The following is a 15,013-nucleotide window of genomic DNA, read 5'->3' on the forward strand; positions in this document are numbered from 1 at the left end:
TCAGCTCCTGAGAACCATTTGGCAACACTTACCTCTCATTACCTTTCTTTTGCCAACTTGTAACTCATTCTAGCTTGAATCACAAACACTTTCTGGTTCACATCTTAGAGTCGGAAAAAGGCTTGCGAAGCCCCTAAAGGTGTTGAGGCAGCTTGGCATGAGACCGTGATAGCTTCTGTTTCATCCCCAGATCTATTAAATGGAGTTCAGAAACCAGGATGATTGCATTTATAAGCCCCAGATTTAAAAGACTCTTTGAAAAAGAGTTTCTTGAGTTTTACTTTTGACACACTAAATGCAGTGTTGGCCAGGCTGTTCTCAAACTCCTGACCTCAGGTGATCCGCCCACCTCGACTTCCCAAAGTGCTGGGATTACAGGTGTGAACCACCATGCCCGGCCCCCGTTAACTTTTAATAATAAAACATGGTGGCCGGGCGCGGTGGCTCACGCCTGTAATCCCAGCACTTTGGGAGGCCGAGACGGGCGGATCATGAAGTCAGCAGATCGAGACCATCCTGGCTAACACGGTGAAATCCCATCTCTACTAAAAATACAGAAAAATTAGCCAGGCGTGGTGGTGGGTGCCTGTAGTCCCAGCTACTCCGGAGGCTGAGACAGGAGAATGGCATGAACCCGGGAGGCAGAGCTTACAGTGAGCCGAGATCACGCCACTGCACTCCAGCCTGGGCGAAAGAGCGAGACTCTGTCTCAAATAATAGTAACAATAATAATAATAATAAAATATGGTGCCTGATTACAGGAACTTAAACTTGTTTTGTTTACCCATGCTGACATGTAAAAGTTACTAATAACTTCTTTGTCTAGGCAAGTTAGCAAGTGACTTTGTAAGCCCTGGGCATCTCCCCTTAACTGTTTAAGTGGGACCCAGCCGTCACCTACCCCAGGCAGGGGAGGCAGGACTTCTCCAGTGGGTCGGGGGAGACTGCCCTTCTTTGCCAGTTTTGGTTTGCAGACAGGCCACTGAAAGGTGGGGCCAAAAAGCTTCTGTGAAGCAAAGAAATTTGAGACTCTAGTCCCTTTCTTTTGGAGATCTAATGTCCTTAGAACCTCTATGATGAATAGAGATGGCTCTAACTAAAGTCAGCTGACGGGAAAGGGCACCAAAGGGCCCGAGGGAAGCCCATCATAACTGAAGAGGAAATAGAACTAGTGGCCCTGTGTCTTAGTCAGCGTGCATTGCCATTGCAAAACACCATAGACTGAGTGGCTTAAACAAAAAACATTTATTTCTCACAGTTCTGGAGGCTGGGAAGCCCAAGGTGAAGGTACTGGCAGATCCAGTGTCTGGGGAGGGCTCACTTCCTGGTTTGCAGACAGCCACCTTCTTGCTATGTCCTCACGTGGATGAGAAAGCACACTCTGGCTTCCTTCTCTTCTAACAAGGGCACAAATCCTATCGTGGGGACCCCACCCTCACACCCTCATCTAAATGTAATTATCTCCCAAAGGCCCCACCTCCAAATATCATCACACTGGGGAGTGGGGCTTCCACCTATGAATTTGGGGTGGGGAGGACAGAAACATTCAGTCCTTAGGACCCTGTGTCAGTGCTAAGGCCTGGTAGGGTTTGTGAGGGAAGCCAGGTTTGGCACAGGTTGAAGGTGCTCCCTGACCAGATAGATGCTGAGAAGATGTACTTTGAGGACCACAGCTGAGCAGGGCTATGAACTGAAGTGTTTTTTCTCTGGAGCCCGAGGACACGACACGGTTCTCAGCAGCACTAACGAGGAACCGGGTGTGCCCTGAGCAAGCTGTCATTGGCGGTTAAAGACTGAAACTCTCGGCCGGGCGCGGTGGCTCACGCCTGTAATCCCAGCACTTTGGGAGTCCGAGGCAGGTGGATCACGAGGTCAGGAGATCGAGACCATCCTGGTTAATAAGGTGAAACCCCATCTCTACTAAAAATACAAAAAATTAGCCAGGTGTGGTGGCGGGCGCCTCTAGTCCCAGCTACTCAGGAGGCTGAGGCAGGAGAATGGAGTGAACCCGGGAGGCGGAGCTTGCAGTGAGCCGAGATGGTGCCACTGCACTCCAGCCTGGGTGACAGAGGGAGACTCCGTCTCAAAAAAAATAATAATAATTAATAAAAATAAAGACTGAAACTCTCACAGCCTAGGTGCCTAGTGGCTTTGGGGACAGAGCTGAACAGGGCACAACAGGGGTAAATGGTCTGTTCCATTAAGCTTTTGAAGCAGCAGCGTTGTCTGAGGTAATACCCAAGGTTCATTGTCTCATGCCAAGGAAATTGAGGATGCAGGCAGACACAGGAGTGAGTTTAAGAGCAGAGGTTTAATAGGCAAGAGAAAGAGAAAATCCCTCTCTCCTGCAGAGAAAGAGGGGTTCCCAAATGGGTCTTCTGGCTCTGTGGTGAAATGCACGGGGTTTTATAGGTGAGTTTGAGGAGGCAGTGTCTGATTTGGGGTTTGTTTTGTTTTGTTTTTTGTCTTTTTTTTTTTTTTTTTTTTCCTTTTTGTAGAGAACGGGGTCTCGCTGTATTACCCAGGCAGGTCTCGAACTCCTGGGCTCAAGCTATCCTCCCGCCTCTGCCTCCCTGAGAGCTGGGATTACAGGCGTGAGCCACCGCGCCCGGCCGTTTTGTTTTGTTTTTGAGACAGAGTTTCACTCTTGTTGCCCAGGCTGAAGTGCAGTGGCACGATCTCAGCCCACCACAACCTCCGCCTCCCAGGTCCAAGCGATTCTCCTGCCTCAGCCTTCTGAGTAGCTGGGATGACAGGCGTGCATACCACGCCTGGCTCATTTTTGTATTTTTAGTAGAGACGGGGTTTCACCATGTTGGTCAGGCTGGTCTCGAACTCCCGACATCAGGTGATCCACCCGACTCAGCCTCCCAAAGTGCTGGGATTACAGGCCAGAGCCACCGCACCCACCCGGCCAGGCAGTGTCTGATTTACATAGGGTCCAAAAGATTGGGGGAACCAGGTGTGTCATTTACATAGTGCAAGAAGCAGCTGGCCACCCCACCCTAATCTTTTATTATGCAAATGGGTTCTCCACCTGTCTGGCATCACGTTGCTGGTTCCTTTACCGTACATGTGGTTGATAAAAGGGAAGATGAAGCCTCCATGTTGAACACGCCTGGCCCCACGTAGCCTTTTCCGATTGGCACAGCTGCCGCCATTCACCCATCCAAGCGTCCAGGTTTCCTGTCTATGTCTGCAGCCCAATTTTACAGGCTGCTCTTTGTTAGAAAAGAAATGATTTGGGGACTGCTTTTTGTTAAAAGGGATGCCTTACCGAGGACTCTCTTACCCTTACCAACTGCCTAAGTCATTTCTTTTTAGCTCCTGTATTACTGTATCAAACTATAGCCAGATCCACGGTGACTACAGCACAGCCACGGCAGGGGTGGCCTCTGGCTGAGCAGGACTTGTTTGCAGCAGCAGCAGCATCTGGTGGCAATCACAGAAATGAGAAGGCAGTAGAGGCCAGGCACAGTGGCTCGTGGCTTGAACCCAGCAGGCGGAGGTTGAAGTGAACTGAGATGGCGCCACTGCACTCCAGCCTGGGCAACAGAGTGAGACTCCATCTCAAAAAAAAAAAAAAAAAAGAACTTTGGCATTTGAGAAAAAGCCTAAGAATCTGGCATTGAACAGGATATCCAGCCCAAAAGCGACCTCACCTGCTCAAAAGGGACTGTTGAATGGCTCAACCACATCTGGTTGCAGTGGCACAAGGGCTGACCTCCATGAGCAGACGAAAGTGCCTCCTGCGAGTGAGCGACTCCTCCAGGCCTTGGACCGAGAAACAGCTCCTCACTACATCAGCTGGACCATGTACAGACCAGAGACAGGGCAAGAAAAAAGCAGAGGCTGTTGGCCTGCCAGAGAAGAAAGCTGCCGGCAAAGAGAGCATCTCTGTGAAGACCCCAGCTGTCCCATGAGCAGGGTTAACCCCAACAGCACCTTGGTGGAGAACAAGAAGCCTCAGCTGGCGGTGACTGCACGTGACACTCGTCAAGCTAGCTGTCTCCCTGTCTGCGCTGTGTCCTGCAGTGGGGGTCCCTTACTGCAGTACCCAGGGGAAGGCAGGACGGAGATGCCTGGTCTGCAGGAAGACCCCAGGAAGACTGTCACCTGCACACAGGCTTACTGGGAAGACCAAGCAGCTCTGGCTAAGGTGGGGGAAGCTATCAGGACCGATTACAATGGCAGGGATGACGAGATCCACAGTCGCTGAGGAGGCAATGAAACCTCCTTTGCAAAAATTATAACTGAGGAAATGATGACAGTGAAATAAATCAGACCTAACCGACTCCATGTTGCTTCTAACCTTTAAGCTGTCCTTGTTCATTCCTCGGCGTCGGCTGAACTCACTTCGGGGAGGAATTCAGTTCATGGTTTGACTCTGAAACAAAATTGATAATAACCCTTAACCGAAAAGATTCTCTACTTGCCTGGGGACCAGTCTGCCTTTGCAGGACTAACAAATTAGCTACGAGGTCAGAAATTACAGTTTAGGGGTCAGGCAGCCTCTGACTCTAAGAGTCTGAACCTCCCTAAATTGCTCCTGGGAATAACAGCACTATTGTAAAACCTAAGATCTGTACCTGAGATCCTTTTCAGACCCTGCACTCAGTGGATCAGCAGACACCACCCAGGCCCGTAATCTGACCTAACCAGTTCTGCCACCTCACCCAGGAACAGAAGACAGCAAGAAAATCTCACTTTGATCTCCGGTGATTCCATCTCCAACTTGACCAGTCAGCACTCCTCATTCCCAAACCCCCACCGGCCAAATTATCTTTTAAAACTCTGACCTCTGAATGCTCGGAGACTGATTTGAGTAACAGGAAAACTCTGGGCCGTGTCACGTGTGTCCGAGTGAAGAGCCCTCCAAACAGGCTTTGTGTGAGCAACAGGGCTGTTTATTTCACCTGGGTGCAGGCGGGCTGAGTCCGAAAAGAGAGTCAGCAAAAGGTGGTGGGATTAGTTCTTAAAAATTTTGGGATAGGCGGTGGAGTTAGGAGCAATGTTTTGCGGGCAGGGGGTGGATCTCACAAAGTACATTCTCAAGGGTGGGGAGAATTACAAAGAACCTTCTTAAAGGTGGGGGAGATTACAAAGTACATTGATGAGTTAGGGTGGGGCAGAAACAAATCACAGTGGTGGAAAGTCATCAGTTAAGGCTATTTTCACTTCTTTTGTGGATGTTCAGTGGCTTCGGGCCATCTGGATGTGTATGTGCAGGTCACAGGGGATATGATGGCTTAGCTTGGGCTCAGAGCCGGGCGCGGTGGCTCACGCCTGTAATCACAGCACTATGGGAGGCTGAGGTGGGTGGATCATGAGGTCAAGAGATTGAGACCAGCCTGGCCAACATGGTGAAACCCCGATCTCTACTAAAAATACAAAAATTAGTTGGACGTGGTGGCACGTGCCTGTAGTCCCAGCTATTCAAGAGGCTGAGGCAGGAGAATCGCTTGAACCTAGGAGGTGGAGGCTGCAGTGAGCTGAGATCATGCCATTGCACTCCAGCCTGAGCAACCAGAGTGAAACTTCATCTCAAAAAAAAAAAAAAAAAAAAAACCTCTTGTCTGCTGCGCAGCCGGCTCTGTGTGAATTACTCTTTCTCCATTGCAATTCCCCTGTCTTAATAAATCGGCTCTGTCTAGGCAGCAGGCAAGATGAGCCCACTGGGTGGCCACAGCAATGCCCTGGGTCGAAAATCTGTGGCTCAGACATTGCTAAGCTGGAAAAGGCAAAGGCTAAAGAACTTGCCACTAAACTGGGTTAAACGTCCACTGTTGAGTTTTCTGTACATACATTTTTTTTTTAATTCTCCTTTTAAAAAAAAAATGCTGATCTATCAAGGTGGCTCATGCTGGTAATCCCAGCAATTTGGGAGACTGAGGCAGAACGATGGCTTGAGCCCAGGAGTTCGAGACCAGCCCAGGCAACATAGTGAGACCCTTCTCTCTCCAAAAAAAAAAAAAAATAGCTAGGTGTGGTAGCACATTCCTGTAATCCTGTCACAGGGTGAACCCCAAAATTAGAGGTCAGCCCAGGAGGTCACATGGGTTCCTGGCTTTACGCAGGAAGGAATTCAAGGGGGAGCCAACAGCTCAAGCCTGTAATCCCAGCACTTTGGGAGGCCAAGGAGGGCGGATCATCTGAGGTCAGGTTCGAGACCAGCCTGGTCAAAACGACGAAACCCCGTGTCTACTAAAAATACAAAAATTAGCCAGGTGTGGTGGTGCGTGCCTGTAATCCCAGCTATTCAGGAGGCTGAGGCAGGAGAATCGCTTGAACCCGGGAGGCGGAAGTTGCAGTGAGCCCTGACTGCTGCCATTGCACTCCAGCCTGGGTAACGCAACGAGACCCTGTCTCAAAAACACAGAGGGAGCCAACAGAGTAAAGTGAAAGCAAGTTTACTAAGAAAGTAAGGAAAGAAAAGAGTGCCTACTCCATAGGCAGGGCAGCCCTGAGGTTCGCTAGTTGGCTACTTTTATGCTTATTTCTTTTTTTTAATTCATTTATTTTTCAAATGGAGTATTATTTCTTGATCGTATGCTAAACAAGGAGTGGATTATTCATGAGGTTTTCAGGAAAGGGGCAGGCAATTCCTGGAACTGAGGGTTCCTCCCCCTTTCAGACCACATAGGGTAATTTCCAAGTGTTGCCATGGCATTTGTAAACTATCATGGTGCTGGTGGGCATGTCTTTTAGCATGCTCATTTATTTATTTATTATTATTATTATTATTATTGGTTTTTTTGAGACGGAGTCTCGTTCTGTCTCCCAGGCTGGAGTGCAGTGATGCGATCTCCGCTCACTGCAAGCTCCGCCTCCCGGGTCTCCTGCCTCAGCCTCCGGAGTAGCTGGGATTACAGGCACCCGCCACCACGCCCGGCTAATTTTTGTATTTTTAGTAGAGACGGGGTTTCACCATGTTAGCCTGGATGGTCTCGATCTCCTGACCTCGTGATCCGCCCGCCTCGGCCTCCCAAAGTGTTAGGATTACAGGTGTGAGCCACCACGCCCAGCCACATGCTCATTTATTATAATGAGTGTATAGTGAATAGTGAGGATAACCAGAGGTCACTTCAGTTGTCATCTTGGTTTTGGCAGGCTTTGATCCACCTATGTACCGTTTTAGCAGCGGGGTCCTCGTGATCTGTACCTTGCAAAACCAGTCCTGCCAAGCTCCTGTTGCAGTCCCAGCTACTCAGGAGTCTGAGGCAGGAACATCACTTGAGCCCAGGAGCTCGAGACTGTGCTAAGCCATGTTGCTCCAGCCTGGGCAACATAGCAAGACCTTGTCCAATAAATAAATAAATAAATAAAGGCACAAAGATTTCCCATATACTCCCTACGCCTCCCATCCCCCCAACACACACAACTTCTCTCCGTAGATTTGTTGTTAATGTTTGTCTGCATAGCTTGTACCTCTGGTATGTAATTTATGTTTTAATTGTTTCTAACAAGTTAATTTGTGTGTAAACATACAACCTGCACTTCCCCAACCCCAGAAAGTGCTGATAATGAAGAGTTCATTTGCTCCCAAAACAAAGCTAAGTTTTCATTTCACCAGCGGGAGTATTACCCTCTGTGTTTTCAGGTCATTAAATATTTACAATAAAAATACAGTTAATCATTTAGTGTACCTCAATGATGTGTGTATTGAAGGATTTAGCACCTCCCTTGAACAACAAACCATATTGCTCAACTAAGCACCATCCTCTTGAGGGACATTGGAGAATCTTTATTTTGTTTCTAAACAAAATAAAGGACAAGAACTCCAGTTGTTAGATCTGTGAAAGGAAAATAAATCTCAGGGCCAGGTACAGTGGCTCACTCCTTAAATCCCAGCACTTTGGGAGGCCAAGGCCAGTGGATCACCTGAGGTCAAGAGTTTGATATCAAGTTGGGGTCGGTGGCTCAAGCCTGTAATCCCAGCACTTTGGGAGGCCGAGACGGGTGGATCACAAGGTCAGGAGATCGAGACCATCCTGGCTAACACGATGAAACTCCGTCTCTACTAAAAAATACAAAAAACTAGCCGGGCGAGGTGGCGGGCACCTGTAGTCCCAGCTAGGCAGGAGGCTGAGGCAGGAGAATGGCGTGAACCCGGGAGGTGGAGCTTGCAGTGAACTGAGATCCGGCCACTGCACCCCAGCCTGGGCGACAGAGCGAGACTCTGTCTCAAAAAAAAAAAAAAAAGAGAGTTTGATATCAGGCTGGCCAACATGGTGAAACGCCATCCCTACTAAAACTACAAAGATTAGCTGGGCGTGGTGGCACACACCTGTAATCCCAGCTACTCTAGAGGCTGAGGCAGGAGAATCGCTTGGACCCAGCAGACGGAGCTTGCAGTGAGCTGCACGCCTTTGCACTCCAGCCTGGGCGACTTCATCTCAAAAAAAAAAAAAAAAAGAAAAAGAAATCTCAGGATCCCAAAATCACTAAGCCAAAGGAAAAGTCAGGCAAAGGTTTGCCTTTTTATTCCTCCCATTTTATTCCTAAATAAGATAGCTACAAAGGTAAAAAAGCCTACATACCTCCCTCACAATTTGCCCACACTAAGCCAGACTAAATTGTGTGTTCAGTGAAAGGCTGATCAAGGACTTAAAAGGATGCAACCTTTTGTCTCTCCTCTACCTGTGATGGGAAGCCCCTCTCCCCCTCCCCCCTTCCCCACCCCCGCTGTCCCACATCTCTCTAAAATGTATAAAAGCAAGCTGTACCCCAGCCACCCTGGCCACGTGTCCTCGGGACCTCCTGAGACTGTCTCACGGCTGTGTCCTTAATCTTGGCGAAACAGACGTTCTAAATGGATTGAAACCTGTCTCAGGTCAAAAAGTGTTACGGTACGTTGAGCCGCGTTTTGGTTTTTGGGTGTGTGTACATCGTCGTCTTCTCCACAAAATCAGAAAGTGTGGCCCTGCGCTGGAGAGGGCGGGGTCACCCCAGTCACCTGAGCAAGGAAGCCCCCAAGCCCAAGGAAAAGAGAGGGCGCAGAGAGGAGAGGAAGCCGCAAAGCCCACTGCCCCGCCCAGAGCCACCCACCAGCCTGGAACTCTGCTGCAGAAAAACAAACCAAGGAAAATACAACTAAAGCTTGTTTGATGGCAAAGCCTTTCCTTTGCCTTGTGGATGAAGGAATGCAGATCGCTATGACGAGGGGAGCTTAAATTAGAGGAATTTATCCGAAGGAAAGAAGAAATTTCCTCCACGGAGTGGCCTAGAAACTGTAGAGAAAAACACAGGGGATGCGGTCAAGTCACTTCAAAGTAGCCGCAGCAGAATGGCCCAGAGCGGGTCTTTTTTTTTTTTTTTTTTTTGAGACGGAATCTCGCTTTGTCTCCCAGGCTGGAGTGCAGTGGTTGGTGCAAACTCAGCTCACTGCAACCTCCGCCTCCCGGATTCAAGCGATTCTCCTGCCTCAGGCTCCCGAGTAGCTAGGATTACAGGTGCCTGCCACTACGCCCGGCTAATTTTTTTGTATTTTTAGTAGAGACGGGGTTTCACCATGTTGGCCAGGCTGGTCTTGAACTCCTGACCTCAGCTGATTCACCCACCTCGGCCTCCCAAAGTGCTGGGATTACAGGCGTGAGCCACGCGCCTGGCTCGGAGCGAGTCTTAAAAGCACAAAAAGAACAAACTTCATTGCTAACGCTCCAGACAGTCCCAGCGGTGAAAGCGGTGATACCATCTTACCCTGGCCCTTTTTGCCAACTCTGGAATCTTGCCAATGAGGAATTTAACCAATCAAATATGGGTTCCAAAATAGGAACTCATTAGCACAAATCTTGCAGGATGCTTTCCTCACTTGTGGGATTTTATTACATGATAATCCTAATTTTTGTATGGAGAGAAATGTTTATTGGTAGATTTGGTTACTTTCTGACAGTACAGGTTTTTTGAGACGGAGTCTCGCTGTGTCGCCCAGGCTGGAGTGCAGTGGTGCAATCTAGGCTCACTGCAATTTCTGCCTCCCGGGTTCAAGCAATTCTCCTGCCTCAGCCTCCTGAGTAGCTGGGACAACAGGCACCCACCACCATGCCCGGCTAATTTTTGTATTTTTAGTAGAGATGGGGTTTCACCATGTTGGCCAGGCTGGTCTCGAACTCCTGACCCCATGAGCTGCCCACCTCGGCCTCCCAAACAGCTGGGATTACAGGCGTGAGCCACCGTGCCCGGCCTCTCTTTATTACATTTATTTATTTATTTATTTATTTATTTATTTAATTTCATATTTTGAGACAGAATCTCACTCTGTCATCCAGACTAGAGTGCAGTGGCATGGTCTTGACTCACTGCAACCTCTGCCTCCCAGGTCCAAGTGATTCTCCAACCTCAGCCTCCTGAGTAGCTGTGATTCCAGGCATGCACCACTATGCCTGGCTAATTTTGCATTTTTAGTCGAGACGAGGTTTCTCCATGTTGGTCAGGCTGATCTTGAACTCCCAACCTCAGGTGATCTGCCCACCTGGGCCTCCCAAAGTGCTGGAATTACAGGCGTGAGCCACCGCACCCGGCCTGGAGTCTTTTTGATAAATAACATTTTCCCAGACAATTATCTAGCTTTTTAAATTTAGTTTTTAAAAACAATGAATAACTTATATCCGCATCTCTCATTCCCTCTCTCAATTCTACCAACAAACTTTTATTTTAGTCTTTTTTTTTTTTTTTTTCGGTCACCCAGGCTTGAGTACAGTAGCGCAATCTCAGCTCACTGCCGCCTCCTCCTCCCGGGCTCAAGCGATCCTCCCACCTCAGCCTCCCAAGTAGCTGGAACTACAGGGGCAAGCTACCATACACGGCTAATTTTTGTAGACACAGGGTTTTGCCATGTTGCCCAGGCTGGTCTCAAACTCCTGGGCCCAAGTGATCCACCTGCCTCCACCTCCAAAGTGCTGGGATTACAGGTGTGAGTCACTGGACCTGGCCTGTTTTGGTCTTAGTTCTGCGTTAAATATATTAAACATTCACTGCCTTCCTCTTGCTAAAATTTACTTTTGTGCTAGCCCTTAGTTGACTCAAGTTTATCCTCCAGTAATTTCTTCAGGAAGGGTTCGTGAGACCTATATTTTCTTTTTTTTTTTTTTTTTTTTTTTTTTTTTTTTTTTTTTTTTTTTTGAGACAGAGTTTCACTCTTGTTGCCCAGGCTGGAGTGCAATGGCGTGATTTTGGCTCACTGCAACCTCCACCTCCCAGGTTCAAGTGATGCTCCTGCCTCAGCCTCCCGAGTAGCAGGGATTACAGGCACCCGCCACCGCACCGGGCTGATTTTGCATTTTTAGTAGAGACGAGGTTTCTCCATATTGGTCAGGCTGGTCTCGAACTCCCGACCTCAGGTGATCCGCCCACCTCGGCCTCCCAAAGTGCTGGGATTACAGGCATGAGCCACCGCGCCCAATCGAGAACTATATTTTCTAAGATCATGCATTTTCAAAATTGTCTATGGTTTATAGAATAAGGACAAGCCACAGACTGGAAGAAAATATTTCCAAAACACATATCTGATAAAGAGCTGGTATCCAAAATTTACAATAAACTCCAAAAACTCAACATCAAGAAAATAAACTCGGCCAGGCGCGGTGGTTCAAGCCTGTAATCCCAGCACTTTGGGAGGCCGAGACAGGCGGATCACGAGGTCAGGAGATCGAGACCATCCTGGCTAACACGGTGAAACCCCGTCTCTACTAAAAAATACAAAAAAACTAGCCGGGCGAGGTGGCGGGCGCCTGTAGTCCCAGCTACTCCGGAGGCTGAGGCAGGAGAATGGTGTAAACCCAGGAGGCGGAGCTTGCAGTGAGCTGAGATCCGGCCACTGCACTCCAGCCTGGGCCACAGAGCGAGACTCCGTCTCAAAAAAAAAAAAAGAAAGAAAATAAACTACACAATTTAAAAATGAACAAAATATCTGAAGAGACACCTCACGAAAGAAGGCATACCTATGGCAAATAGCATATGAAAAATGCTCAGCTTCATATGTCATTAGGGAATTTAAAATTAAAGTAACATTTGGAGGGTCAGGCATGGTGGCTCACAACTGGGAGGCCAAAGCGGGGGGATCACTTGTGCCCAGGAGTTCGAGACCAGTCTGGGCAACATAGGGAGACCCCATCTCTACCAAAAAAAAATTATTTAAATTAGCCAGGCATAGTGCCACACACCTGTGGTTCCAGCTACTTGGAAGGGGGAGGTGGAAGGGTTGCTGGAGCCCAGGAGATCAAGGCAGCAGTGAGCAGTGATCGCACCACTGCACTCCAGCCCGAGCAGCAGAGTAAGACTCTGTCTCAAAAAAATAAAAAATAAAATAACAGTTGAACTCTACTACACCTCTATTAAAATGGCTAAAATCCGAAACACTGGCAACACAAAATGTTGGCAAGGATGTGGAATAAGAGAAACTTTCATTCATTGCTGGTGGGAATGCAAAATAGTATAACCACTCTGGAAGACAGATTGGAAATTTCTAGTAAAGCTAAACATAGGCTTACCATACAATCCAGCAATCATGCTCCTAGGTATTTACCCAAAGGAGTTGAACGCTTATATCACCACGAAAACCCCAACACTGTCTATAGCAGCTTTTCATAATTGCCAAATATTGGAAGCAACCAACAGATCCTTCAGTACACGAAATGATAAGCAAACTATGGTACATCCATGCAATAGAACATTATCCAGCTAAAAAAGAAATGAGCTATCAAGTGATGAAAAGACATGGAGGAAGCTTAAGTGTATATTGCTAAGTGAAAGAAGTCAGTCAGGCTGGGCATGGTGGTGCATGCATGTAATCCCAGCTACTCGGGAGGCTGAGGCAGGAGAATTGCTTGAACCCAAGAGGGAGAGAGGTTGCAGTGAGCCGAGATTGCACCATTGTACTCCAGCCTGGGCAATGACAGCAAAACTCTGTCTCAAAAAATAAAAAAAAAGAAGAAGTCAGTCTGAAAAAGCTATAAACTATATACATCCAACTATATGATACTATATTCTGGAAAGGCAGAACTATTGAGGCAGTAAAAAGATCAGGGGTTGCCAGAAGGAGGAGAGAGGGGAGAGGGAAACAAATTTTATGGTCTTTTAATGAAATCCCTGACTCATGTTTTCTTTCCTTGACTATCTTGTTCCATCTCTTCCGGCATTCAACATGGGTCTGCAGGCATCCAAGGCTAGCCTGATTTTTATTCCCTAAAAGAAAAAAGGGAATTGATCTTTTTTCCTGGCTGCTCAAACAGTTCTTTATTTTTAAAACTCAATAACTTTACTAGGCCAAGTATCAACAAAAACATTCTTGATCAGTTTTCCCTGACATCTAGCTTTCTCTTTCATCATAGATTCAAGCCTCTTTTATTTCAGGAGAACTTTCTTTTCTTTTTAAAGGAGAGACAGAGTCTCACTATGTTACCTGGTCTGGTTTGGAACTCCTGGCCTCAAGCAATCCTCCCTCCTTATCCTCCCAAAGTGCTGGGATTACAGGTATTAGCCACCATGCCTGGCCAATTTCAAGAAAACTTTCTTGAATTATATCTTTAGCTGTATGTTTTATCTATTGTTTTGGCTTTATTTTTTAGAGAGTTCAACTACGCATATATTGCATATTGAATTTCCTTTGCATCTTATATATATGCATATGTATACATAATTTTCCCATATTGTTTTTAATCTACCGTATTTCCACTTCATTGGTTCACTTTTCTCATTTCTATTCTTTATGTCCTTTACAGTGTCTTCCATAGTAACTGTTCTCATTTATGCTCCCTCCAATTTCTTTTTTCTTTTTTCTTTTTTTTCTGAGACGGAATTTCGCTCGTCGCCCAGGCTGGAGTATAACGGTGTGATCTTGACTCACCAGCGGAGACCTCCCGGGTTCAAGTGATTCTCCTGCCTCAGCCTCCCAAATAGCTGGAACTATAGGCATGCACCAGCACACCCAGCTAATTTTTTTTTTTTTTTTTTTTTTGAGACGGAGTTTCACTCTTGTTGCCCAGGCTAGAGTACAATGGCACGATCTCGGCTCACTGCAACCTCTGCCTCCCAGGTTCAAGCGATTCTCCTGCCTCAGCCTCCCTAGTAGCTGGGATTATAGGCATGTGCCACCACGCCCAGTCAATTTTGTATTTTTAGTAAAGACAGGGTTTTTCCATGTTGGTCAGGCTGGTCTCAAACTCCCGACCTCAGGTGATCTGCCCACCTCGGCCTCCCAAAGTGCTTGGATTACAGGCGTGAGCCACTGTACCCGGCCTACCCGGCTAATTTTTAAACTTTTTGTAGAGATGAGGGTCTCATTATGTTGCCCAGGCTGGCCTTGAACTCCCAGGCTCAAGCGATCCTATCACCTAAGCCTCCCAAAGTGCTGGGATTATAGGCAGGAGCCACTGCGCCAAGCCTCCGTTTTCATTTCTTCCAGTTCTTTCTGAAATTCAGTTTCCATTTCATCTGCTCCTGTTGTCCCATAATCTCTGTTTTGAGCTCTTGCATTTCTGCCTTATTATCTTCCTGCATCAGGGTGATTACTTAATTAATTTTTTTAGTTCACAGCAAAATGTTTAGCTACAGTTTTCAGCTGTTCCATGGCAACATTTTTTTCTGGTAAGTATTCTTCATCTACTGCTGAATTTTATTGCTGTTTTCCACATTTTTTCTTTGGCATAGCTTATCAATGCGGTGCTAGTTACTTTTTTAGACTCATCATTGAATGGGTGGGATTTGTAGGGGAGGAATATTTGCATGGTAGCCTTCCCAGCATCACAACTCAGAAGTCTCCCTCCTTGGCTCTGAAGGGACGGGCTGCTTTCCCTACACAAGGCTTAACTCTGGGATTGTTGGGGTGGCTCCAATCCCTCCACTTCACCGGGCGGTCGGTGAACAGAACACTGCCCCCAGCCTCACTTCTTCCAGTGCCTGCTACTTGCTACCTCTGAGGATACACTAGGGAGCCTCTCACCTTCAGGGGTGTATTTTTCCTGTGGCTTCCAGAAAGCTGCGGCCCCTTGACCATCAGCCACGTTCCCTGCTTCCC

This window comes from Rhinopithecus roxellana, chromosome 19 (genome assembly GCF_007565055.1).
Source record: "Rhinopithecus roxellana isolate Shanxi Qingling chromosome 19, ASM756505v1, whole genome shotgun sequence".
In the NCBI taxonomy this organism is placed as follows: Eukaryota; Metazoa; Chordata; class Mammalia; order Primates; family Cercopithecidae; genus Rhinopithecus; species Rhinopithecus roxellana.